The sequence below is a fragment of the Lepidochelys kempii genome, chromosome 3 (assembly GCF_965140265.1).
Source record: "Lepidochelys kempii isolate rLepKem1 chromosome 3, rLepKem1.hap2, whole genome shotgun sequence".
Classification (NCBI taxonomy): Eukaryota; Metazoa; Chordata; order Testudines; family Cheloniidae; genus Lepidochelys; species Lepidochelys kempii.
In genome coordinates, this window is record NC_133258.1 from 141,409,873 (window position 1) to 141,436,215 (window position 26,343).

Consider the following 26,343-nt stretch of genomic DNA (forward strand, 5'->3'; position numbering starts at 1 on the left):
TTTTAAACATGAGTAATCCCATTGATTTGAACGGAGGGGGCAAGGACATGGTCCTGCCTTCTCCCCATCTACTTTGGGGGACTGTGCACCCCAAAGGGAGTGGGAAAGGAGAAGTTAATGCACTCTACTGAATTCTGAGACTCCTGTTGTGTCTGGCCCTTACAGAGGCCCCTGCAAGAGGGGGGGGGCAGGAAGAGTGTCCAAAAAGACTCTCGTACCCTCCTCTCCACTACAGAGGGATCATGGGTCATGCAAAAGCTGTCTCTTGCAAGGACTTCTCTACTACAGAAGCTCCTGATATCTCTACATGAGATGGAGCATGGGTGCCATAGCCACACATGGCTGCCTGTGCATATCCTGCATTCTCAGAAGACAGTCACTGAGTGGCACATGGCAATACACAATAGCTTATATGCAACAGTCTTTCTCCTTTGGACACTTGTGTTCAGTTGAGGAATTTCATGTGGTGGGCATGTCATACCATCTACAGGATGACTTGTTCGTAACACAAGACCTCCATGCAATTTGATAGGACTGAGCAGCTCTGACACAAGAGAATCAAGCAGCGAGGTCTGTTGCAAATCAGGAGTGAGATGCATTAGCAGTCATGTGAAGAAACTGAAGCAGGTATGACTTTGTTAAAACAGTGAGTTTATGAACTCTCACTATAAAAGCTGATATTAAACAAGCCCTATTTATGCAAATCAGGTCAGGAGACATACAAAGAGATATATGCAAACTAAAACTCAGGGGTACTTATGCAGGATGAATTCTGTGAGATGGAATATTTTTTGTACTGTCCTGTAAATTCATGCATTTTGGCAAAAACAACAAAAACCCATGAAAAACCTTGTTGTTTATCAATATGGCCTTTAGCAGAAATGTTAGTGAAGAAGACACACATCCTGAAATCCAAGTAGCCATAGTAACTGTCTATATAGTAATTGAACATTACTATTTATCAGTTTCAAAATTATTCACAAATGAAACTAACTGCTGCAGATTTGAATGAATAAACATCTGAGTCTGCTCGTTTCCTTGATATGTATGAATAAAAATGTTTATCCGAATTAGAGCTGAGCAAATAATTTGCACCAAAGAATTTACCTTACAAATTCCACTTCTTTTTCTGCCTGTGAAATGTCTGCAAACTGATTATAAATTCTTCAAATTTACTCAACACTGTTTTTGTGTGTTATTTTTTACTCTTTGATTATGAACTTGTTGTCTACTCAGATTCACTATTCAGTGTTTGAAATCTGAGTGGTGTAGAGCCCTTATCCTTCAAACATACTTAGTTTAGGGCATGAAGGTCTGATTTTTATTTATTATTTGTATTGTGGTAATGCCTTGGACCAGCACCCCATTGTGCAAAGCATTGTACAAACACAGAACACACACACAAAAAGCTACAGTTATGAATTGAAACCAGTGGAATTATTCATATACTGAAAGATAAGCATGGTTTTTTTTGTACATCTGGGGGCTCGGTTAGTAGTGATCGGCCATGACTGTTATGATGTTTGGATTTTGGGGCCAGTTGTTTTTAGTTTTTTCTTACCTCTTTGGATGAGCTTAGATCTTGTATTGAATGTATTTAATCAGGAGAAAGGTTTGAAGAAGACATTGGGGCTTTGGCTCTGTCAGGAAGAAGTATCAGTTTAAGTAGAGATATAGCAGGAATATGGAATTTTAGGAACTAATAATCCTTTCCCCTTTGGGCCCATGCAGTCATTAATTGAGGGAGAATTCCAGGAAACATGATTTTAACTAAGTTCTGTGGGATTTTTTTTTTATTTAGTCTCCCATTATACTCTCAATAAGTCAAAGGATTCCATATATGTTTCATAATAAAAATTCTGAATAAAAAAAAAATTACAGCAAGTAAATTAAGTAATATTACAGACTTCTTGATGGAATGGGGAAAAAACCCTGTTTTTTCACCATCTTTTATTATGACTGGTACATACCAAAGAATTTCTCATGACTATACTGTATTGACTTTACAGTTCTTGTAGCTACAAGTTTGAGACAATAGTTCATTACAGATAATAATATTTGCATAAGTCCTTTGCATTTTTATAGCTCTTTTCACCCAAGGACATCACATCCTTTACAGCCCTATGAAGTACAGAAGGGTAAAACCAAGTCATGATGATGTTGAATGTAATGCTACAGTCACAGAATGAGTCAGTGACAATCTAGAATACAACAGAATTTTGTTTAGTGTCTTGTACACACTGTACCCATTATGGTATCTAAAAAGCTGAACCTCACTAAACTGTACTTTGGTAAATAACAAAACCACAAAATCCATAGTCAAATTGGATTTTTAGCCTTGAATTTCACGGAAGCACAGACCAATGATATTCTGCTGCCGTACTAGAAAACGGCCAGTGTTGGTCATGGTATGACAAATAGGTGCATTCTGTGCTTTTTGTCCTGGCTAAGTAATGCCCTGACATAGGCTGATAGTTCTGGGGTTCTTCCTCATGCATCTGACCAATCCACTTCAGGACCCTCCCCCGACCATGAGTGCAGATTAGTGAGGATCTATTGTGCTACCATGCTGAATTCATATATACATAGGCATGAGCGAGAAACAGAGGGAACGGAGGTGGATTATATTGGGGGTGGGAGGGGTGAGGGGTGTAGAAATGTATGCAAAAACAGTGTGGCACGAAAGGAGCATTTTTTTTAAAGGAACCTAGTATAATTCCATGAAATCCATTGTAACAGCACTGGACAGGTGGAATTTTAATGCTACAGACTACTTTAATACAAATTCCTGTTATTTATTTGTCAGAAGCAGCAGTAATGGAGGGCTTGGGTGCATAGACCCTGGAACTCCTGCATCAGTGGTAGGAAATGGCTTCAAAACTCTTAGAACGCCTCAAATTGAAGGGAAAGAAGGACAGACTTGTGGGTAGGGTGACTAGACATCCTGATAAAATCGGGACCATCCCGATTTTTGGTTCTTTGTCCCGCGTCCTGACCGATAGCAGTGTCCTGATATTGCAGCCGGCGTTTTTTTTTTTTTTTGCTTCCCCCATGTGTCCCAATATTTTGTCCGTCTCATCTGGTCACCCTACTTGTGGGGCCGTGCTGTTTCCTTTCTAGGCCCTGGAATTCTAGTAGCTTTGGTAGGATGTGGTGTGAACCCTTCTGGAGCTCACAAGGGGGAGTCATGAGGAGCAGGGTAGCTGTAGCTGAGTTAACTTCAATCCCCAGTTCAGCAATGAATGTGCCATCTTTAAGCACATTAGCAGCAATACTGCTAAGGCCTGCTTTCAAAAATCACAATTCAGGCCCCTGAAATCATGAGAATCACTTAAAAATCATGTGATTTAAAAAATAACATTTGGGGTCTTTTTAATTTGCCATCTGGTTTATGAACGGTTAGCTTTTCTCTGCAACCATGAGGGCTGGAAACCTACTCTTTTTTTAAATAAAAGCTGAGACCCTCACATAACTACCTGAACTTCTGGAGCTGGAGCTTTATGAAAAACACTAAATACCAAGAGACTTGTGATAAAAATCACAAGAGTTGGGAACACTACCGGTCCTCCCACTGTAGTCAATAGGCATATTCATGTGCTTAAAAGTTAGGCATATCCTTAAATTCCTTGATGAATCAGATCATGTGTTTGTGTTGATGGCAAAGTGTTGCCAAGCAAACATCTATTATAACATTTAAGACATAATCATAACAAAAATTAAGCCGTGCCAGACTGACAGCATAGATTAAAGTGAACCTTTCAAAATCTCTTCCCTCTCTATACATTCACATCCGAAATATTTCAGGGGAATAAATGCTTGAAAGAAGCTTTAATTTAAGATTAGTTCGTAAACAGCTGAACCAAAAACAGCTGTCACAAGCAAACCACTTTAAGTACAAATGCTTAAGGTATCTGAACAAAATATATTTGCAGATCTGAAAGGCTAACACGCCCCCCTGCAGTGATTTAAAAAAAAAAACCCATCATCACAAAGTTGTTTTCTAGAATGATACTTTTCTGTTAATATTGAAAGCATATGCAACTTCTGGCTCCAATATAAGTTGCTTATGATTGAATTTAGAAAAAGAAAGGATTCTTTTGTTTGGAAAGCGATCACACAACTACTTATTGCATATGACAAGAATTATCCCTATTCATTTTCACCGGGTAAGTAATATGAGTTGATTTCTATGGACAGATTGATAATACACAAACCTGGATTCTGCTCCCAATGAAATCTGTGTTTTGCCACTAACTTCAGTGGGAGCAAGATTGGGCCTATGGTGTGGTTTACTTCTGTAGCTGTTTTTACACCATGCCCCAAGCGTTGGTTCTTATTCAAACCCACATGCATATCATTTTCTCTCATACATTCTCTCATGTTCAAGAGACTTGTGCTGAAGTTCATCAAGAGGTTATGGCCTAATTCTGATTTCATATCATACCTCTTTTCGCTATTTTACTTCACTTCATACCTTGAAAAAATACCTACAAGTACGAGGATTTAGTTCAAATGATGTGTTTAGTTTGTGCAATTCACCTGTTATCGCAGTACTGCACATAACATTTTGCTTAAAAGGCCAACCCACTCTGGCTCTTTCAGTAAACACACAAGGCCTCGTTCTCTATTTAGTCATGTTGGGATGAATGCTCAAAAGGACCATTTAAATCAATGGAAAGTAGGCGCCTAAAGAGAAGTTAGGAACCTAACTCCTTTTGGGGATTCAGCCCACGGTGCTGACATGGTGCTCACTTGGCATGTAGTCCCATTGAAACTAACAGAACTCCTTGCTCAGTAATGTATTTCTCAGTGCAAGTAAGAGATAAAATCAGGCCCATAGAAAGTAATGAAAATTGTTACAACACCAGGACACTACTTTTCACTGTTGTGGACGGTCTTTAGTGAGCCTTGATAGCTAGAGACCCCAGTAGGAGTACAAACCACCCATGTCAGGCATACACAATCCTAGGAGCACTGGCATCAAAGCCTCAGTCTGACCATCCATATTAGCTTTAGAACACAGTTAGCAACAACTTTGCTGGGACCGTGAGCTGAAGCAGCTGGAAAGAGTTTTCACTAGCAGGCTGGGAGCTTAACTTTGTAAAAAACACAAACACACTGTAAGTTAAATTTATAATGCCTTATTTGGACGGTAGGGGATGCATGTCCACACATCATACCCTGATGTAACTTGTTTGGATACTAGCGCCACTTGGAGCTGTTAGGAGACAGAGGCCATGATATGGCCAAGTCATAGCAGAACATGCTCTGAGGAGAAAAAAAAAAGAACAGAAAACCCAGCTTACCAGTGCTCAAGGATAGGAGCGTGCCTCACTAAGAAGGAAGTGCACTAGTACTGTAATGCTAATGCAGATATAGTATCATGATGATTGTGACTATAGATACAAGCAAAGGTATATTGTAAATAAATATTAGTCACAATGTTGCTGAAGAGAATGCGTACCATGTTATTGGACATATTTTAGAAATGAAAATGATGAGTTGAAGGAGGAGGACAAGAGTTGGTTAGAGTTGCTTGTTTCGTTTGAGCTGCTTAGATCCTTTCCCCAGACTCTTTCTGTCCTCTCTTTTGCTTCCCATCCCTACATTAGGAATGCACTGGAGTGTCTTCTTTACCTCCCTTCATCTAGCTACTTTTCCTTCTCTTCCAGAGCTGCATTTTCCTCTTGGATTCTCTTCTCCCTTCCACAGCTGCTACAAACTATTCTCTCTGTCAACTCGCCTCACTCAGATATTACCAAGTGGCCCTGAAGTTGTATTTCACTTGTTTAATTTCAACAAAGTTTATTTAATCCGTGACTGAAGTTAATTTAACAACATGGGGCCAAATTCTACTCTCAGTGTAAATCCACACTTCGGTGGAGTTTCAGTCTAGATTCACAGTCTAGATTCACGTATAACTGAGAGCAGATTCCTGAGATAATGCATGTAAAGTATGCCCCGTTCTACATCTGACAGCAAATGGAGGCTTGTGATGTTGGATCAGTTCCTTAGTTGATGTAAATCAGCATAGTTCTATGGACTTCAAATGGAGCTATGCCAATTTACACCAGCTGAGGATCTGGCCAGTAGTGCTCAGGGACTAACAAAGACAAAGTTTTTCTTTCTTTCTGTTGTTAAATATCTTATTGAGGCCATTGGCATTTGTGGAATTACTTTTGTCTGAGACTCACGTTAGTCTTGCTCTCCACCGGGAACTCTGTTAAAATGAGTATAAATTAAGCTTTAAGAAAAAAAGAAAACAAGGATAAAAAATTAATTGGCAATGACAATTAATCCATTATAGCACTTAAAAAAAAAAGCACAGTCGTTCATTTGCCAAAATACTGTTACTTATCTGAGAAACAGAGAACATTTAAATAAAAAACCAAAGTGGCTCTAACCCTAAATGCCCTACAGAGTAATACTGCTGAGCTGATCAAAGAGAAAGTACAGAAGATATATTTTAGAGGCCCATGACCTGATGTCCAAAGTGGCTTTTAAAATCAGTTTGCTTTTTTCTTGAAATATAAGAACCATTTTTCTTGCACTCATCTCAGACTTACTCTGCGGGTGTATCAATAAAATAAAACATCTGAAAATCTCTCACTAGTATAATGTCTCCACTCTCCGATACTTATATTATCTCTTAGTTTTTAAAGATTCCTCATAAATACTTGATGAATGTTGCCATTTCTACAATCATTTTAAATATTCAAATTAATATTCACTGTTGCTTTCTAAAATTATACTAGACACAGTCTCTGTCTAGGTTCTTAAACTGTCTCATTATCTAGCTAGGGCCTTATATTGGCACCCATCATTGCAGAATCTGAGTGCCTCCCAAAGCTCCGAGCACAACTGGAGATTTTGCAGCTGCATATTGTCCAAGAAGATTTTTGAACAACTAAAGGTGGTTATTCTTTAAGTCATGCAGTCTGATCCACGTGGGCAGACACCTGTGACCATGTTGTGCTTCACTGACTTCAGAGAGAACTCCACTTGGCTATAAGGGCTCTACTCACGAGACTTAAATTGCAAAATTAGGTTTTAAATGAGCCCTCTGTGTGGTGTCATGCCCCTTCTATTTGAAATGGGGGGGGGGGGGGAGAGAGAGAGAGCCATTTAATTCAAAAATGAGTTTATGAGGCAATTCCCGAGCAAGCTCTGAATCATGGAGTGGAAGGAGTACCATGACCTTGAATCAGTTGGCAGCTGACAGTTTACAGACAGAGGGATGAAAATGCAACTACTGCTGTTTAGTACAGCTTGGAATATTTCCCTAAAAGCCACACGTACACTGGGGAGATTGGGAAGCAGCAGCAGTGGGTGGAAGCATCATTTTGCATACAACAGACAAAAGAATAATGCCTAAAGGGCCACTGAAAGAAGCATCCTTACCAGTGGCCCTTGCTCCACCTTTAGAAAAGCTATAACATGCTCTGCTCCAGCCATTGGTTGGGGCGATAAGGACAGGACCATCACCATTCCCCCATCCCACCCTGGCACATTCCGTGGGGGGCTTTGACCACTGCTGATGAAACTAGTGCCCTCCCCCTCACTTTCAGGGCCTGCCGGAGGATCTGCCTCTCGTGGCGCAGCTGAGGGCAGTAGGTGAGGGAAGCACCCTGTTCCGGCATAAATGCACTAACTCTGGAAACCCATAATTTGGCTTTCTGTTGTTTCCCATACATTATTTACCTGTACCAAGTAACAAATACTAAAAGATACCAGCATCGGTAAGTTAACATAACTGGAAATATAAAATAAACATATGATTGGACGCCTGACTCTAGTCAGCCAGAAAAGTTCACAGGCACATACCAAATCCACCAGCTAAACTGTGATTTGTCACTGCAGCTGGCAGCATAGGGAGTGCAGAGCACAATGGCCCTCTGGCTCCATGAGAGTTTGGGACAAAGCAACTCTTGCAATACACTTTTACAGGGTGCAGCAGGTGTTGCACCTGTGCTGGCTCAATTACACAGACTAGTAGATGGCCATAGCCTTGCGTTTGCCCACCTATCCTCAACCCAGGAGTAGGATCTAGGGCCAACAGCAGTCATTTGACTCCAGTATGAATCCACATATGAGCTAGCCTCCAAGAATCACAGACTCACGTGTGACCTTCCACTGCAACTCATTTGAGACATATCTGAGTTAACTTGACCCTCTAAATGGTTTGTAAGGCAAGTTCAGACTTCATCATGGAAAAAAGCAACTGGGAATTTCTAAGGAAAGGTCTTAAACCTACACGACATTACTTAAATGAATAGATTATGGAAGTTGGTAATGATCTCCCGGGATATTAGTTATTAGTTAACATTTTAATAATGCAAATCAGGAAAGGCTCTTGGCTATATTCAGACTGTCACAGAGGATTATTCTAATGGAACTGATCACACAATATATACGTGGGCTATAGATGGTGTGGTACATCAGTAAGTCCACACCACATATCTCCTTCCTAAAATAAGCTTTGTAGCCTAAGAAAATAAAAAATTAACAAGTGGCAAATACAAAAGGAGAAGAGAAGTAAAGGCACAGCATGATTTAAATTAGTTGGAGTTAATATGGTTGTCACCTGCATTAGCAATCAATAACGATCATTGTGAGACTAGCTTCTAGCACGAATGATGTTCTCATCACGGTGAAAGAAAGGGACATTTCTGTGGTTAAGAAACAGCAAAAGGGAATTAGGAGACCCACATTCAAATCCTGACTCTGCCACATACTTCCTATGTGTCTTTGGGTATTTCATTTAACCTCCCTCTGACCCACTGAATTCAATGGGCTTCAGCTCAGGCCCTCTGTTTCCCTACTTGTCAAATGAGGATAATAGCTTTTTTACAGGGGTGTTGTGTGACAGTAAAAACTCAGACCCTTAGTGCCCACTGGAACACAAAAGTCAAAATAATAACCATATTACTAGGGCCCTACCAAATTCATGGCCATGAAAACATGTCACAGACCATGAAATCAGACTTCCCCTGTGAAATCTAGCTACTGGAAGGGAAGGGGGGGCAGGGTTGGGAGTGCCTCAGCCCAGGGATCCTGCCATGCCCCTGGCTCCAGCTGCTAGTCCCATCCAGTTTGGGGAGGTACGGAACTTACTCTTCCCCTGCACAACTGCTCTCAGGGGGCGATCAGAGCCATCTCTGGACTCCTACCCAGGCTGCAGGAAGTTCTAGGTTTGGGCAGCAACCCCAGAGCTTCCTGCAGTCTCAGGAGGTAGCCGGAGGTTGGCCTGATCTTCCCCCGAGAACAGCCAGGAAGAGCAAGCCCTGACCCTCTCCAACTTGGGCAGGACTAGCAGCTAGGAGCTCCTGTCTGGGGCACTCCCAGCAGCACAGGGGAGATCAGACCCGCCTCCAGCAACCTCCTGTACCTGCAGGAAGCTCCAGGGGCTGCTGCCTTCACAGCCCAGCTCTGAAGGCAGCGCAGAAGTGAGGGTGGCAATCCTGCAACACTCCTCCCTCCGTCCCTCCCCCATGACCACCAGTGTTACAACACCATGAAATTTCAGCAGTAAATATCTGAAAAGGTGAAACTGACTAATTTTCAAGTCCTATGGCCATGAAATTGACCAAAATGGACCCTGGATTTGGTAGGACCCTTCATATTATCATTCACAACATACATTATGAAATAAAGAGCTAATATCTCATTCACATGAAGAGAAAGTAAAAAATGCTAAATGATTAAACTATGTTCTTTTAGCAAAGAATGAGCAGTGGTTTAAATGAATCCAGTCTCATGATATTTGTCAGATTTCTAACCTCATCCCACCCGTGCCATAGTTACCTACAATGTGGTAATACCTTGTTGGCATACAGAGTTACTTTTAACCTATTAGCTATAAAATTCTGTTTCCGGCAGTAAATAAGCCCTGAGTCAGGCTAAAGTGAATCCTTTCTGAATGCGAAACCTGTTCATCAAACAGAAAACCAAGTGAGGGAAACATCAGTCTTTTCAGATGTCTGTGAACGGCTATTCAGCATTCCCTCGCAGGTGGACTTTCACAGGAGGGAGACTCTCGTTATCCTGTCTCCTATGTTTGATAAACAGACACCGGATTTCTCACACAATATAAAGATTTACTGCTATGTAAAAAAGTGCTGCCACTGTTTCTTAAACAAACTGTGGGCATCTTGCACTCCCTCCTCTGCATGACTCTTCCTAACAGCTATACCCTTTGTGATCCCACTTAACCAAATGTCATCTCCAATGAGACAGGAAAAGAGAAAAGCAGTGTTTACTGAATGTAGGTTTAGAAGGGAGCAGCCGGTTTACATGGTGACACTTTAAATGACAGAAAAAATGACTAGAGTGGCCCCTGTTTACTCCTATTGTAAACAAAGTATTCATGGGTGAAAGATTGCTTTAATTTAATTATACTTCTATATGGAAAAAACTCTACACATAAAACTTCACAGGATTTAAAAGATTCCCAGTTGTAAGATGAATTACTATGGTAAGGTAAAGGCTCATAAACTTCTAAATGCAAGGCCTGGTTTTGCTCTCACTTGTACCAGTGTAAATCAGAAGTAACTCCATCGACATCATAGAATTGCCCAGGTATAAAAGGGGTGTAAATGAGATCAGATTCAGGCACACGTGGTTTGAATTTTTTTGAGTGACTGCAAGCCAGTAAGAAGTGTTGGGCTGTGGATTCTAAATAACTAAACAACAACCTTGGCACATAGCGTGGGCTTCCTCATGCTACCGTTACAATTTGCCTCAAACATGACCCAGAAGAGCCAGCTCCATTGTAGAGAGGGTAGCTTGGTTTCCAGGGCCCATTTAGTTCTTGGTCTCTCTGATGAAACAGGCACAGTGCCTCCAGAGCATTCAGGAAGAGTACAGCATGCACAACCACAGACAAATGAAATGTCGAGCTTCCTCATGGCTCTGATCGCATCCTACCTTTAGTGCGGGGGCCATAATCCCCCAGACCTAATGTACCGAGGGTGCAAGGACCAACATTGTGCCTAGTCCCCACAGGGGCTCTGCCCATCCTTGCTCACCAACACAGGACCAGGCACAGTTGAACTACTCTGAAGTTTGGGACAATGAGATAAAGGCAAATGACACTTTTTTCTTCATTTTTTGTTTCAAATATTGCAAAACCGTGAAAATATCTTGGTGCAACAACGGCCTGATCCAAAGCTCACTGAACTCAATAGAAAAACTCCCACTGATTTCAAAGAGCTTTGGACCAGGCCCCAAATAAGTCTGAGATTTGATGATTGGCAGAGGATTGAGAAAAAAACAAAAGCTGTATATATTTTTATTTATTTGATAACATGGTATCTGCTAGGATTTCCTCCCTGAGAGGCTAATGTTCTTCCCCCAAGGATTTTTCCTGTTATCTTCTATGCTACTTCAATGTACCCCAGTATTTTAATACAAGGGACCCTTGTAAAATATAGTGATGGTGGATGGTCATTTATAAAAATGTTTGTTCCATTTCTAATCAGAATTCCCACCACTCATGCTCTAAGGAGCATTTTATTATTTTAAAAAAATACCCACACATAAAACCCCAAGAGAGTTCAACACTTGCTAGGTTAAAATCATTTTTAGCTCAATTTTTATGGCAGTTTCAAAATTCAAGTATCTTCTGATTATGTAAAAGTATATTCAATTACTTGCATACTCATCGTCGCTGTCTTGCTTATTCTAATGGATTGTCCATGCAAATGCATTGAACTTCAGCACAGAGCAGAACTGGAAAGGACTAGAAGCTGCGGCATGTACATGATCCTGGAAGGGGGACCTGAAAAGAGTTTAGTCTGCATGAAGTGTCGCCTGATAAGCTGATGGAAGAAAAGATCAGAGGATTGGAGATGCAGGTGGAAACTCTGGTTGAGTTTAGAAAAGGATTCGAGCGGATGATGGAGCAAAGACAGGAGGAAGCTGAAGAGAAAAACTCAGACTTACAGATGGAAGCAGGACCAAAGAACTCTGAGGGGATACTGCTGGGTGAGGAAAGTGGACAGTGGAAGCATGTGATTAAGAGAACCAGGCAGAGGAAAAGACGGGCTAGTGAAGGAGAAACAGAGCTCAGGAACAGGTTTGGGGAGTTGGAAAATGAAGAAGGGGCACAGCAGGTGGTCACTGAAGGTGAGAGGGCAAGGAAGAAGAGAAGAGCAGCTACTCCTATAGGAAGAGAGCAAGAGTCAATGGAGATAACAGCACCAAATTTGAGCCCCAGGAGGATACGGGATGGGTTGCAGAGGATTGCAAGGGACAATAGGAATCAAGAGGACTTGCAGCCAGAGGGAACAGGGGATAGACTGGAGAATCGCGCCATTGCCAGGAAAAGGCAGGTCTACATGATTGGGGTCTCCTTACTGAGAAAGAATAGACAGGCCTGTAACAAGAGCTGATCCAGAGAACAGAAGGGTGTGCTGTCTGCCGGGTGCTAAGATACGAGATGTGGAACTGAGGCTGAAGAGGATCCTAATGGGAGTGGGAAAGAATCCACTGATTGTCCTTCATGTGGGAACAAATGATACGGCTAGATTCTCGCTGGAATGTATCCAAGGAGACTATGCCAGACTGGGGAAGACGCTTAAGGAAATTGAGGCTCAGGTGATCTTCAGTGGGATTCTGCCTGTTGCTAGAGAAGGGCAACAAAGGTATGACAAGATTATGATGCTCAACAGATGGCTTAGGCACTGGTGCTATAAGGAGGGCTTTGAGATGTATGGCCACTGGGAAGGATTCATGGACAGAGGACTGTTCTCTTGGGATGGACTTCACCTGGGTAAGGAGGGAAATAGACTTCTAGGATGGAGGATGGCACAACTGATTAAGAGAGCTTTAAACTAGGAATCTGGGGGAGATGGTTGGGAGTTGTCCAGGTAATTTCCGTGCTGGATTTTAACATTGAGAAGGAAGAAAACGAAGTAAGAAAGGATACAGCCGTTGGTAGGAGAATGGACATAAGGAGGAAGGGTAGTGTACATACCAGTCTAATGCTGGTGATACTGGCGGTAGAATGTCTGTGCCTAATCGGGTAAAGAATGTGAGTGAGGCCAAACAGCAACAATTAAGATGTTTGTACACTAATGCGAGGAGCCCAGGTAACAAAATGGAGGAACTAGAGCTACTGGTGCAGGAAGTGAAACCAGATATTATAGGGATACAGAAACATGGTGGAATAGTCGTCATGACTGGACTACAGCTATTGAAGGGTATGTGCTGTTTAGGAAAGACCAAAATAAAGGCAAAGGTGGTGGAGTAGCATTGTATATCCATGATGAGGTAGACTGTAAAGAAATAAGAAGTGATGGAATGGATAAGACAGAGTCTGTCTGGGCAAAAATAACATTGGGGAAGAAAGCTACTAGAGCCCCCTCTGGGATAGTGCTTGGGGTGTGCTATAGACCCCCGGGATCCAATTTGGATAAGGACAGAGACCTCTTTAATGTTTTTAATAAAGTAAATACTAATGGGAATTGTGTGATCATGGGAGACTAACTTCCCAGATATAGACTGGAGGACGAGTGCTAGTAATAATAATAGGGCTCAGATTTTCCTGGATGCAATAGCTGATAGATTCCTTCACCAAGTCGTTGCTAAATCAACAAGAGGGAATGCCATTTTAGATTTGGTTTTGGTGAGTAGTGAGGACCTCATAGAAGAAATGGTTGTAGGGAACAACCTTGGTTCAAGAGATCATGAGCTAATTCAGTTCAAACTAAATGGAAGGATAAACAAAAATAGATCTGTGACTAGGGTTTTTAATTTCAAAAGAGCTAACTTAAAAAAATTAAGGAAATTAGTTAGGAAAGTGGATTGGACTAAAGAACTTGCGGATCTAAAGGCAGAGGAGACCTGGAATTACTTCAAGTCAAAGTTGCAGAAACTATCAGAAGCCTGCATCCCAAGAAAGGGGAAAAAATTCATAAGCAGGAGTTGTAGACCAAGCTGGATGAGCAAACACCTTAGAGAGGTGATTAAGAAAAAGCAGAAAGCCTAGAAGGAGTGGAAGATGGGAGGGATCAGCAAGGAAAGATACTTTATTGAGGTCAGAACATGTAGGAATAAAGTGAGAAAGGCCAAAAGCCATGTAGAGTTGGACCTTGCAAAGGGAATTAAAACCAATACTAAAAGGTTCTACAGCCATATAAATAAGAAGAAAACAAAGAAAGAAGAAGTGGGACCACTAAACACTGAGGATGGAGTGGAGGTTAAGGATAATCTAGGCATGGCCCAATATCTAAACAAATACTTTGCCTCAGTCTTTAATGAGGATCTTAGGGATAATGATAGGATGACAAATGGGAAGGAGGATATGGAGGTAGATATTACCACATCCGAGGTAGAAGCCAAACTTGAACAGCTTAATACGACTAAATCGGGGGGCCCAGATAATCTTGTTCCAAGAATATTAAAGGAACTGGCACGTGAAATTGCAAGCCCATTAGCAAATTTTTTTAATGCATCTGTAAACTCAGGGGTTGTACCATATGACTGGAGAATTGCTAACATAGTTCCTATTTTTAAGAAAGGGAAAAAAGGTGATCCGGGTAACTACAGGCTTGTTAGTTTGACACCTGTAGTATGCAAGGTCTTGGAAAAAAATTTGAATGAGAAAGTAGTTAAGGACATTGAGGTCAATGGTAATTGGGACAAAATACAACCTGGTTTTACAAAAGGTAGATCATGTCAAATCAACCTGATCTCCTTCTTTGAGAAGGTAACAGATTTTTTAGACAAAGGAAATGCAGTGGATCTAATTTACCTCAATTTCAGTAAGGCATTTGATATGGTTCCACATGGGGAATTATTAGCTAAATTGGAAGAGATGGGGATCAATATGAAAATTGAAAGGTGAATAAGGAACTGGTTAAAGGGGAGACTACAGCGGGTCACACTGAAAGGTGAACTGTCAGGCTGGAAGGAGGTTACTAGTGGAGTTCCTCAGGGATCGGTTTTGGGACCAATCTTATTTAATCTTTTTATTACTGACCCTGGCACAAAAAGTGAGAACGTACTAATAAAGTTTGCAGATGACACAAAACCAATACAAAGAAGGACCAGGCTATCATACAGGAAGATCTGGATGACCTTGTAAACTGGAGTAATAGTAATAGGATGAAATTTAATAGTGGCAAGTGCAAGGTCATGCATTTAGGGATTAATAACAAGAATTTTTGTTATAAACTGGGGACGCATCACTTGGAAGTAACAAAGGAGGAAAAGGACCTTGGAGTATTGGTTGATCACAGGAGGACTATGAGCTGCCAATGTGACATGGCCGTGGAAAAAGCTAATGCGGTCTTAGGATGCATCAGGCGAGGTATTTCCAGTAGAGATAAGGAGGTGTTAGTACCGTTATACAAGGCACTAGTGAGACTTCATCTGGAATATTGTGTGCTGTGCTGGTCTCCCATGTTTAAGAAGGATGAATTCAAACTGGAACAGGTACAGAGAAGGGCTACTAGGATGATCCAAGGAATGGAAAACCTGTCTTATGAAAGGAGACTCAAAGACTTGGCTTGTTTAGCCTAACCGAAAGAAGGCTGAAGGGAGATGTGATTGCTCTCTATAAATATGTCAGAGAGATAAATACCATGCAGGGAGAAGAATTATTTAAGCTCAGTACCAATGCAGACACAAGACCAAATGGATATAAACTGGCCATCAGGAAGTTTAGACTTGAAATTAGACAAAGGTTTCTAACCATCAGAGGAGTGAAGTTCTGGGACAGGCTTCCAAGGGAAGCAGTGGGAGCAAAAGACACATCTGGATTCAAGACTAAGCTTGATAAGTTTATGGAAGGGATGATATGACGGGATAGCCTAATTTTGGCAATTAATTGATCTTCAACTAGTGGTGGTACATATGCCCAATGGCCTGTGATGGGATGTTAGATGGGGTGGGATCTGAGTTACTACAGAGAATTCTTTCCTCGGTGGCTGGCTGGTGAGTCTTGCCCACATGCTCAGCGTTTAGCTGATTGCCATATTTGGGATCGGAAAGGAATTTTCCTCTAGAGCAGATTGGCAGAGGCCGTGGGGCACGGGTCACTTGCCGGAGGATTCTCTTCACCTCCAAGTCTTTAAACCACGATTTGAGGACTTCAGTAGCTCGGACATAGGTTAGAGGTTTGTTACAGGAGTGGGTGGGTGAGATTCTGTGGCCTGCGTTGTGCAGGAGGTCAGACTAGATGATCATAATGCATAATGCCCCTAGATGATAATGCCCCTAGATGATCATAATGCATAATGCCCCAGCAGACCAGGCAGCCCCTGGGCCAGCCCCACCAGCTGCTGCTGGTGGGGGAGCTGTTTGGGTGTGGGAGGGAGCTCAGGCCTGGGGCAGGGGGTTGGGGTACGGGGTGGCGCTTAGCTCAGGGGGTGCTCTCAGCAGCAGCTGGTGTGTCCCTACAGCTCCTATGCAGAAGGACCAAGGTGCTCTGCCTGCTGCCCCCCGCCCAAAGGTGCTGCCCCAGCAGCTCCCATTGGCTGCCATTCCCGGCCAATGGGAGCTGCAGAGCTGGAGCTTGTGACGGGGCAGCACACGGAGCCCCCCTGGCTTTCCCTTCCCCTAGGAGCTGCAGGGATACACGGAGCTGGATAGGGAGCCTACCAGCCCTGCCAACCCTCACCCCCAGCACCAGCGGGGGTCCCAAGCTGTGCGCCGCTGCCCGGCCCCCGTCCAGAGCACCCGCGGCACCCCTGTCCCACCCCTCCAGAGCACCCACGGTCCCCTGTCCCAAGTTTTAGTTAGGTGTATATAGTACAAGTCATGGACAGGTCATGGGCTGTGAATTTTTGTTTACTGCCCGTGACCTGTCCATGACTTTTACTAAAAATACCCGTGACTAAAACATAGCCTTACTCATAGACAATCATACCATGGTTCTAGCATACATTAAGTGCCTCTCTTTTACACAATCTCTTAATAACTGATATACTTGCCTCCTTCAGAGCAAGTATATTAACACGAACACCCAATCCACATACATATATATTTTAAATTTAAGTATTTCATTTATTCTCATGCAAGAATTTAAAAATCTTTTTTGAATAAAAAGTAAAAAACAGGTGCAAACCCACACCCACTCAAATCAATATAATTCCCATGCCTGTACCTTGGTGTCTGTCACCCCTAAATGTGGGATTCTACAATTAATCCAACTACAGAGAAAAAGATCTGTCTTGGTGTAAGCAGATATAACCTAATGGATGTTGATGGTGCGGTTCTGTTTACACTATTGAATTTGATGGAGATTTTTAGTGTAACCATGTCAGAAATAACATTTCTGTTCTTCCTGGGAGTTTGATATTTTCTTCACACGTGACCATAATAAATATATAGGAGGAACAACTCTACCACTGTTGTGACAAATTCTGTGGTAAGTACCCTGTTACGGTGCTTTGAAAATCTGTTGTTCCAATATCAAAATTTTCCCTACAGTCTTGTTCACTTTAAACAGATTTTTATCTTATAAATGTACAAGAAAGGTTGTTTTGTGTTTGATGGAAACTGTGCAAACCTTTTATGTTACTGACTTGTACTATACAGTGTGATATGGCTAATTAAATGACTAACACATTCTTTGTATAGTTTATGATATAACATTTAGAACTAACTTGCAAAAGTCCGAGTGAGGTACTGGATGCTTAAAAAGAAAAAGCATTTCACATCTTTCTTCCCTTCCATCTAATCACTTATATCAGGCAGAATGGATCAAATTCGTCAATGGAGTTACAATAGGGTTGGGGTTGGTCCAATATATCAAACTGAGGGTTACATCAAGTAAACAAATGACAATTACTTAATTCTATGTCACCTGCATGTCATTAAATATTATCTATCCCATCCTAAGCTTTCTTATACAACTTATTAGATACAATTGTTCATTCTCACTGTTGTGACTGCATCACCTCCTCTTCAAAGTCTTTACTGGCTCCACCTCTTTCTGTGACAAGGTCAGATTCTCCATCTTCACTTTCAAGAACCTATGCAATTCTACTTTGTTTATTTTTCTACTTTTATTTTTCTCCCTTTGGGCCTCCCAAACCTACCTCCTAGCATTTCTCTTTATCTCCCTCTCCCATGCCACTTCCTACCACGTAGAACTGCCTCATGCTTCTCTCTCATGGACTGTGTGACCTACATTTCTTTCTTCAAATTCCTCCCTAACACATCCTTCTTTCACAAAACTTTCCAATGATGATCTTTTATATTTTTCTACTTTTATTTTTCTCCCTTTGGGCCTCCCAAACCTACCTCCTAGCATTTCTCTTTATCTCCCTCTCCCACGCCACTTCCTACCACGTAGAACTGCCTCATGCTTCTCTCTCATGGACTGTGTGACCTACATTTCTTTCTTCAAATTCCTCCCTACAACATCCTTCTTTACAAAACTTTCCAATGGTGATCTTATTTAGCATTTTTGCATCTCTTTCCATTTGAACTATATTGTACTACACTGTATGAATCTAAGTTAGGTTGCAAGCTACTAGAGCCAGGAACAGTGTCTATAATGTGTCTGTAATATTTTACATATTTATGACACTTTTAAATAAATAATAATAAATAATAAGTTGGTACAATAAGCCAGATAAGTTTTAATTGAATAAAAGAGGGGCCTGGACTCAAAGCTCTGAGGATGGAACCAGGGAGCAGCAATGCTAACAGCATTCCACATAGTGATTTGGGCTTAGCCCTGCAGACACAGTATGTGCTAAATGCAGAAGTTCCAAACATTTCCAGGCAACTAGATCTATGGCCATGAAAAATGCATCATAGAACGTGAAATCTGGTCTCCCCCCATGACCTTTGTGTGCTTTTACCCTATACTATACAGATTTCATGGGGGAGACCAGCATTTCTCAAATTGGGGGTCCTGACCCAAAAAGGAGTTTCAGGGGGGTCACAAGCTTATTTTAGGGTAGGGGGGTTTCACAATATTGCCACCCTTACTTCTGCACTGCCTTCAGAGCTGATGGCTGGAGAGCAGCAGCTGTTGGCCGGGTGCCCAACTCTGAAGGTGGCACGCGGCCAACAGAAGGGCAGAAGTAAGGGTGGTAATACTATACCATGCCACCCTTACTTTTGCGCTGCTGCCTTCAGAGCTGGGTGGCCGGAGAGTGGCAGCTGCTGACTGAGGGCCGAGCTCTGCAGGAAGCAGCACAGAAGTGAGAGTGGCAATACCATACCACGCCATCCTTACTTCTGCTCTGCTGTGTGCGGCGGCTCTGCCTTCAGAGCTGGGCTCCCAGCCAGCAACCACCACTCTCCAGCTGCCCAGCTCCGAAGGCAGCACTGCCGCCAGCAGCAGCACAGAAGTAAGGGTAGCAGTACCGCAAGCCGCTCTACAATAACCTTGTGACCCTTTCACAATTCCTTTTTGGGTCAGGACCCCTACAATTACACCACAGTGAATTTTCAGATTTGAACAGTTGAAATCATGACATTTAATTTTTTTAAAATCCTATGATGGTGAAATTGACCAAAATGCACTGTGAATTTGGTAGGGCCCTAACTATATCTATTTAGTAACCAATGCCTCTGCTGTACAAGCCAGCACCCATCACCTCTCATTCAGTTGTCATACTCTTACTTGCAATGGGGCTTAGGCTGCTCCAAAGCATTTGCATGGTGAGACTAACAAACATTTGGAGCAACTAAGCCATGAAGATACAGTTTAGAGCCCCAGTTTCACATGTCTAAAGCATAAGTACAGAAACATATTCAAGTGATTGGGGATCACTGTGCTAATCTGTGGCAGAAATCCTATAGTCACATCGAGAACAGACGGTTAAGAGGCAACTTGATCACAGTCTATTACTACCTAAACAAGGAGAAAATATTTGATACTAGAGGGTTCTTCAGTCTAGCAGGCAAAGATGTAACAAGATCCAATGGCTGGAAATTCAAGTAATCGAAGTTCAACTTCTAACTATTAACCATTGGAACAGACTACTGAGGGATGTGGCAAATTCTCCATCACTTGGACAAGTTACATTAAGCATGGATGTTTTTCTAAAACTACAATAACTTGTGGTTCAACTACAAGTTATTGTGCTCAATGCAGGAATCACTGGGTGAAATTCTGTGGCCTATGTTATGTAAGAGGTCAGCTCAGATTATTACAATAGTCCAGTCTGACTTAAAAATCTATGAATCTGAAAAACAAAATCTCAAACTACTTTATCCTGCTTTGGCAATTGCCTCTAAAATAAATGTATTAATTGCAGTTAAACTTTTCTATCCTTAGCATATAGGTTCCTAACCATTACGTCAATAGCAATATCAGTGTGAGAGAAGTCTGTGTTTTAAACTGAGAAGCAATTTTTCTGGTTGAGAGGTGTGCTGTCAATTAAACTCACCTTGTGCACTGATTATCAAAACTCCTTTATTTCCTTTATTCTCGCTTCATACACTTTGCCTGGAGTGATCACCATTAAAAAGTCAACATTTGCCACAAAACCCACACCATTATCTGACAAACAACAGTATTTCCCTATATTTAGTATGATCAATAAATATAGTACCTCACATACCACTGTATGGTACTGCAGGCAAAAGTTGACATTTAAAATGGTGATTGTACATCTTCCCACATCAACTGTGTGGTTTCTAGAAAATGGGCCAAATTTTGCCATTAGAATGCATACACAGTTATTACTCAGATGTATCTTAGGATGGAATTTCATCCAATGTATTCAAACACATTCCCATATTTTATGCAAACACAAAATAAATTACCTCTTAGCTGTTACATTCCTTGAAATGTATACACCTTACACATCTGCTTCCCATAGCTACCTTCTTCCTTCCTGCAGTCTTAGAGTTGTTTTTCTTTCAAAAAGAATTTGGCATTCTGAGGCATGTAACTTATTTTTGTCATTGACTAACTAGTGGGTAGATAATGACTTTGAGACTTTCTTAGGATCTGTGCTTAGTCTTGATACATTTTTTATATAATAAATGCTTCTATCATTTGTACATCTTTTGTCCCAAGATATTTTAAAGATCACTGTACATCAGATACTCTAATATGTCTTTTGTCCAGTGCTGAAATTTGTTCCATGACAATTTATATAATGTTGAGCAGATTCATTTGTCTCAAAGAATTTAAAAATTCCATCCTTACAGCCCTGAGTTCTAGCCAAGTGGCCACAATAATCTCCACTGTAAAACATTCACCTCTTCCCTTGCACACAATCCTTCAATCATACTGCTATTTGCAGACTTTGATTAGATTATATAATACTTCTCCTTTCCTTCTTTCACATTCTGCCATCTATTCACCAGGCAAGTCTTGACAAGATAACTTTCATTTACGCTGATATGAACTTGCAGCTCTTTTCACCTATTTCTTGCTATCATTATCCCAGACATTTTCTTCCTTAGAAGTACATGTGGATCTGGAGTTCAAGGGCACGATCCAAAGCCCACTGATCTCAGGAGACTTTGAATGAGGCCCTAAAATTGTAGACCATAGAGAAAGATAGGCCCAAAGCAACGCACTGAATTTGAACACCCTGAAATTCTGGGTGGTTTGTATCAGAAACAGGTCTGTTAATTCCCCTGGTCCTAAACAGCAAGTGTTCCTTTTGACATGAAGGTCATTGGCCTTTCCTGAGAAGAGTGTGAGAATGATGACAAGTTAATCCAATATATCTCATGAGAAATAATATTAATAGTCAATATGGGCAGGGCTTGATTTAAGGTGGTCTTGAGCATTAACTGTGGTCTTAGAAAAGTTGTTAGAGGTTCTGGAACTGATCGAAGGGAAGGATCTAGAGATACACAAAAGCAGGAGTGTTTTAAAACAAAAACAAATCTTACTCAGCCTTTGGAAAACCCAAACCAGGGATAGTTCAGTGTTTGATCCCATTTTGTCCAAACCCCCAACATTCAAACCAAGGGAGCGGGTGGGGAAAGTTTCAGTAAATGATTCTGGTTTCAGACGATCTCTATCAGGTCAGTGTAGAACTCAAGAGACATTTCTTCAGCAAATGGAGTGAAAGAGCCAAAACAGCTATTCCAACAGTCCACTGTGACGCTTGTATTGTGATGTGACATCCGCATGGCACAAAGGACCAGATCTATGACATCAGCTTGTGTAAGTCAGGACAGCTCCACTGAAGTCAATGAAGCTACACTGATTTACACCAGAGCTTTGTAATAAAATATTTTACATTTTCCTCCCAATCATTATTTCTGTTGTGTTACTGGAAAAATAAGGATGCAAACCCTAATGAGTGCTTCCATGTGTGGCTTAAGGAACTCTCAGGGGAGCCAACTTAGTCAAAATTATGCCTTGTTTTGCTTGAATCTCTATACAGGGCAACAAAAATGATTAGGGGTCTGGAACACATGACTTATGAGGAGAGGCTGAGGGAGCTGGGATTGTTTAGTCTGCAGAAGAGAAGAATGAGGGGGGATTTGACAGCTGCTTTCAACTACCTGAAAGGGGGTTCCAAAGAGGATGGCTCTAGACTGTTCTCAGTGGTAGCAGATGACAGAACGAGGAGTAATGGTCTCAAGTTGCAGTGGGGGAGGTTTAGATTGGATATTAGGAAAAACTTTTTCACTATGAGGGTGGTGAAACACTGGAATGCGTTACCTAGGGAGGTGGTAGAATCTCCTTCCTTAGAGGTTTTTAAGGTCAGGCTTGACAAAGCCCTGGCTGGGATGATTTAACTGGGAATTGGTCCTGCTTCGAGCAGGGGGTTGGACTAGATGACCTTCTGGGGTCCCTTCCAACCCTGATATTCTATGATTCTACAGCTAATCCTTCTGGAGAGTGGTTGTTTCTATACATATAACACCTCTGGGTGGCTGAATGGTTCTTTGTGTCACTTGGCTTTTGTTTTTTTTCTTCACATGGGAAATGTTTTAATGAGATACAATCTTCCCTTAGTGCAGATTCCTCAACCTTGACAATTGCCAGTTGCATGTCTTGAGCAATAATGGAATCTTATTCACCCTGGTTTTGTAATGTATCTTTTTTGTCTGCAATAAATTTCCTACTATAAAGATTACAATCCTCTAAGTTATTGTTATCACTACTGACTTCATAAAAGAACATGACTAACTAGTAACTGTGATAGTCATAACATCTCAGTCTCTTAAAGGTGAACTGCAAAGCTGCTTCATAAATTAGGGAGGTTGGTGGGAGGAAGGTGTTTAAGGTGCCAGTTTCAGTAACACAAAGTATTGTGAGAAATGTGGGGATGTTCTTTAATAATGATTATTTCTGGATCTGTCATTAGCAAGATGTTCCTGTAAAATATTCTTGATTAAGTACTTCCCAATAGGGGACTGTCTGGAATACTCTAGCAGTAAAGAAGAGCCCCTTTATAAAAGTTGCTTAACAGCTTCCACTTAGGGGTTTTCAGAGACAATACCAGAGGCAGTAGCCTTAATGGCTCTAGCCTCTCTTAGGCAGCCTCCAAACGGATTTGAAGGAGAGGAGGTTAGGAGACTCCGGTACACTTGGTCAAGAACCCAGGAGTACAAAGGAAGGGGTATGTGATTGATATAAGGATGGGGGGTGGGGGTGGGTGGGAAGGGGAGCGTCAGAAAGAACCAGACAGATACCCACAGACACATAGGAAGATCTTTGACTTCTAAAAGAATGAGAGTTGGTTCCATTCTGTTCCTGTAACTGGCGAGGAAAGCCAATCTAACTTAGCTTGTAATGAAATACAAGATTAGAGCACAATTTAATCCTCCCCAGGCGCAGAAAAAATGAATTTCACATAAGATCAAACAAATGGTCCAAAACACTCCATCCAGGAACCAAGCAGCATGGATACTTGCATGGCTAATTTGCTGTTCTAACAGTAGGAAAGCATTAAAGTATATGGCCAGCCTTTCACAATTTATCCCCTCTTCAACATAATCTGGCAGCACTATGGGCTAAATCTTGCACTTCTAACTCTTTCAAAATTCCTATTTAAATTAACAGGGTAAGCAACTGAGTAAGTACTGAAGGGTTTGGCCTGCTACATATAGTGGGTGAAATCCTGGTTTCATTAGAGTCAATGGGAGCTTTGCTACTAACTTCAATGGAGTCAGAATTTCACCCAGTAGTTCTGTATGAAATCTGAAACCCAAAAGTGTTACTTTAATTCTGCAAACGATTCCTGTCATGGAATAGCTGTGGTTCAATGTCTGACACAAGAAGAAATCCACATACCAATGACTTAAAATCTATGAGTGACCACTGACAAATATGGTCAGCATTATTTTTATCATCTTTGTGATTGGAAGAGTGCCCATGTGGAGTTTATTGCACAGATTTGTTAACAGTAATTCACCAAACACACACACACAATTTGTTGTTTCTCCTATTGCTTATTGCCTGAGTTCTTCTCTTCATACCTAAATTTATTCCACAGTTGTCAGAATCAAAAATATATCTCCAATCTCTTCTTTTTTTACTCCATCCATCACCAGGGTCCTCCTCTCACTTCTACCCTCCCTTCAAAAGCCATTCTCTTTGGAGACTATCATCACCAATCTGTTTGTACCCACTCAGGGAAAGTGCAAAAGAGCAACTTGGAAGTTCTCCTTTCCCAGGGAATGAGTGGGTTGCTTCCACAGCACACCCAATGCCTGTAGACCCAAGATCAAGGGACTGGTCCTGGAACCTACAAGTACAAACAAAAATGGAGCTGGAATCTTTTTGTGGGGACCTTAAACCAAATCACTATTGGAATAGATACTGTAATACTTTTATTTCTTGTGCTACACAGAAACCTCTGATCACCTCAGGAAAGTCCATCTTTTTTAGGAGATTTGGACTTAGGGTAGAAAGAGGGGATTTGGATATTCTGTTCCTTGTTGAACTGCATGACCAACTTTATAGTGAAAATGAGCCCTGTTCTCAGAGTCAATTTTGTCAGCAGAAAACCACCACTGGTTCAGTGATGGCCACAAGACAATCACCTCGATAGTTCTCCAGTACAAGGAAACTGACTCCAACGCTGCAATTAAAAACAAATGTCTTAGGATGTCTTCTGGTTTTCTACTGAATTTCAACAGCCATTTACTCATTGCAAAAGAGGAAACAGATTAGCCCTTACATCATTCCTTCAGGTCTCTACCAACAATGAGCCAGACTGTCTGCTATCCCCAGAAAAAGATGAAACCAAAACACCACCACGTTTAAACATCTGTTTAATATCCAGTATATGTATGTGCTCCATTAGGGGATAAACATGGCATTTTGCAATCATGGCTGTGGTTCAGTTTCAGACAAACCTAGTAAAAAGAGCAAAGCACAAGTTTCTACATAAACTTTGCTATACATAGTGTAGGATCATCTGACTATTATTCTATTCTATTACAGAAATAATGCTAGATAATGTTACAGATCCAATATCAACCCACAAAAGCTTCTTGGTGAAATACTGGAGCACCGTTGTGTGGTATCAGTCAAGAGCAATTAGAGTGAAATTCACCTCTGTGCAGAGAGACAATACAAAGTTAGCGCACCACTTGAGTCCCACTTAAGCCTTAAGAATAAGCCATAAATAGGACCTTCTGCACAGGGGCAGTTTACAGATGTTCACTTGAAGGAGTGAGTGTATGAAGGATAAATATCCTTGTTTCTGTGGATGCAAGGCATTTAGGGTTACATTCTACTCTCAGATACACACACACAGGGTGAAATTAATCAATTCAAAGGAACAGCACAAGTCCTATGCCCCACTTAAGCCCCATTTTAGTCTTAATTCTGAGGTCTTAAATAAGACTTAAATGGTGTACAGACCTTGTGTGGACTCTGCACAGAAGCGAATGTCATCCATGCCGCTGAGCCCCTAACATTATAGAGCAAGTTCCTTCCTGGTTTGAAGCCAATGAAATTATACCAGTGATGAATATGGCCCTCTATCTATACCATGAATACTTTGAGCCAGATCCTCAGCTCATGTACACCAATTTAGACCAGTTGGGCATCTAGCCTATTTTGTTTTTTATCAACACAAAGTCTCTCTCACAGAACAGCGAAGGCCTCTTCTTAAGTCAACAACTGAGACTGAGGGATGCAAAAATCCAGAAGAGGGCGGGTTGTTTTTTCAGAGTGCTGCTTCATCCTTCTTGCCCACCTGGTTTTTAGGAAAGCAATCATCCTTAGTGGGCTTGCCCTTTAGGAAAAGAACAGCTTTCCTGCGCTGAGACCTTTTAATCAGGTTTCACTGCAGAGGAAAAATTATTTTCATATACCCCTGAAAACTGAAAATGATGAATGATTCCGAACTACAGAGGCACTAGAAGTAGATACATAACACTCCCTGTTTTACAATTTTACGCATTTCATTTACTGTTGGTGGACCCAGAGCAGTTCAGTGACTA

The 26,343-nt window shown here is 41.4% G+C and overlaps 1 protein-coding gene across 9 annotated transcripts in view; it reads right to left on the minus strand.

Annotated features, from left to right (window-relative positions):
* Positions 1 to 26,343, minus strand: part of SMYD3 (SET and MYND domain containing 3) — a 658,192-nt gene that overhangs the window by 136,740 nt on the left and 495,109 nt on the right. The window contains exon 1 of one of the 9 annotated variants that reach the window (XM_073338298.1): positions 20,737 to 20,808. The exons of the other annotated variants lie outside the window; for them this stretch is intronic. The gene's annotated coding sequence lies outside the window, so the exon portion shown is untranslated. Of the gene's footprint in view, positions 1 to 20,736; positions 20,809 to 26,343 lie in introns of those variants that run through there. 9 annotated transcript variants of the gene reach the window in all.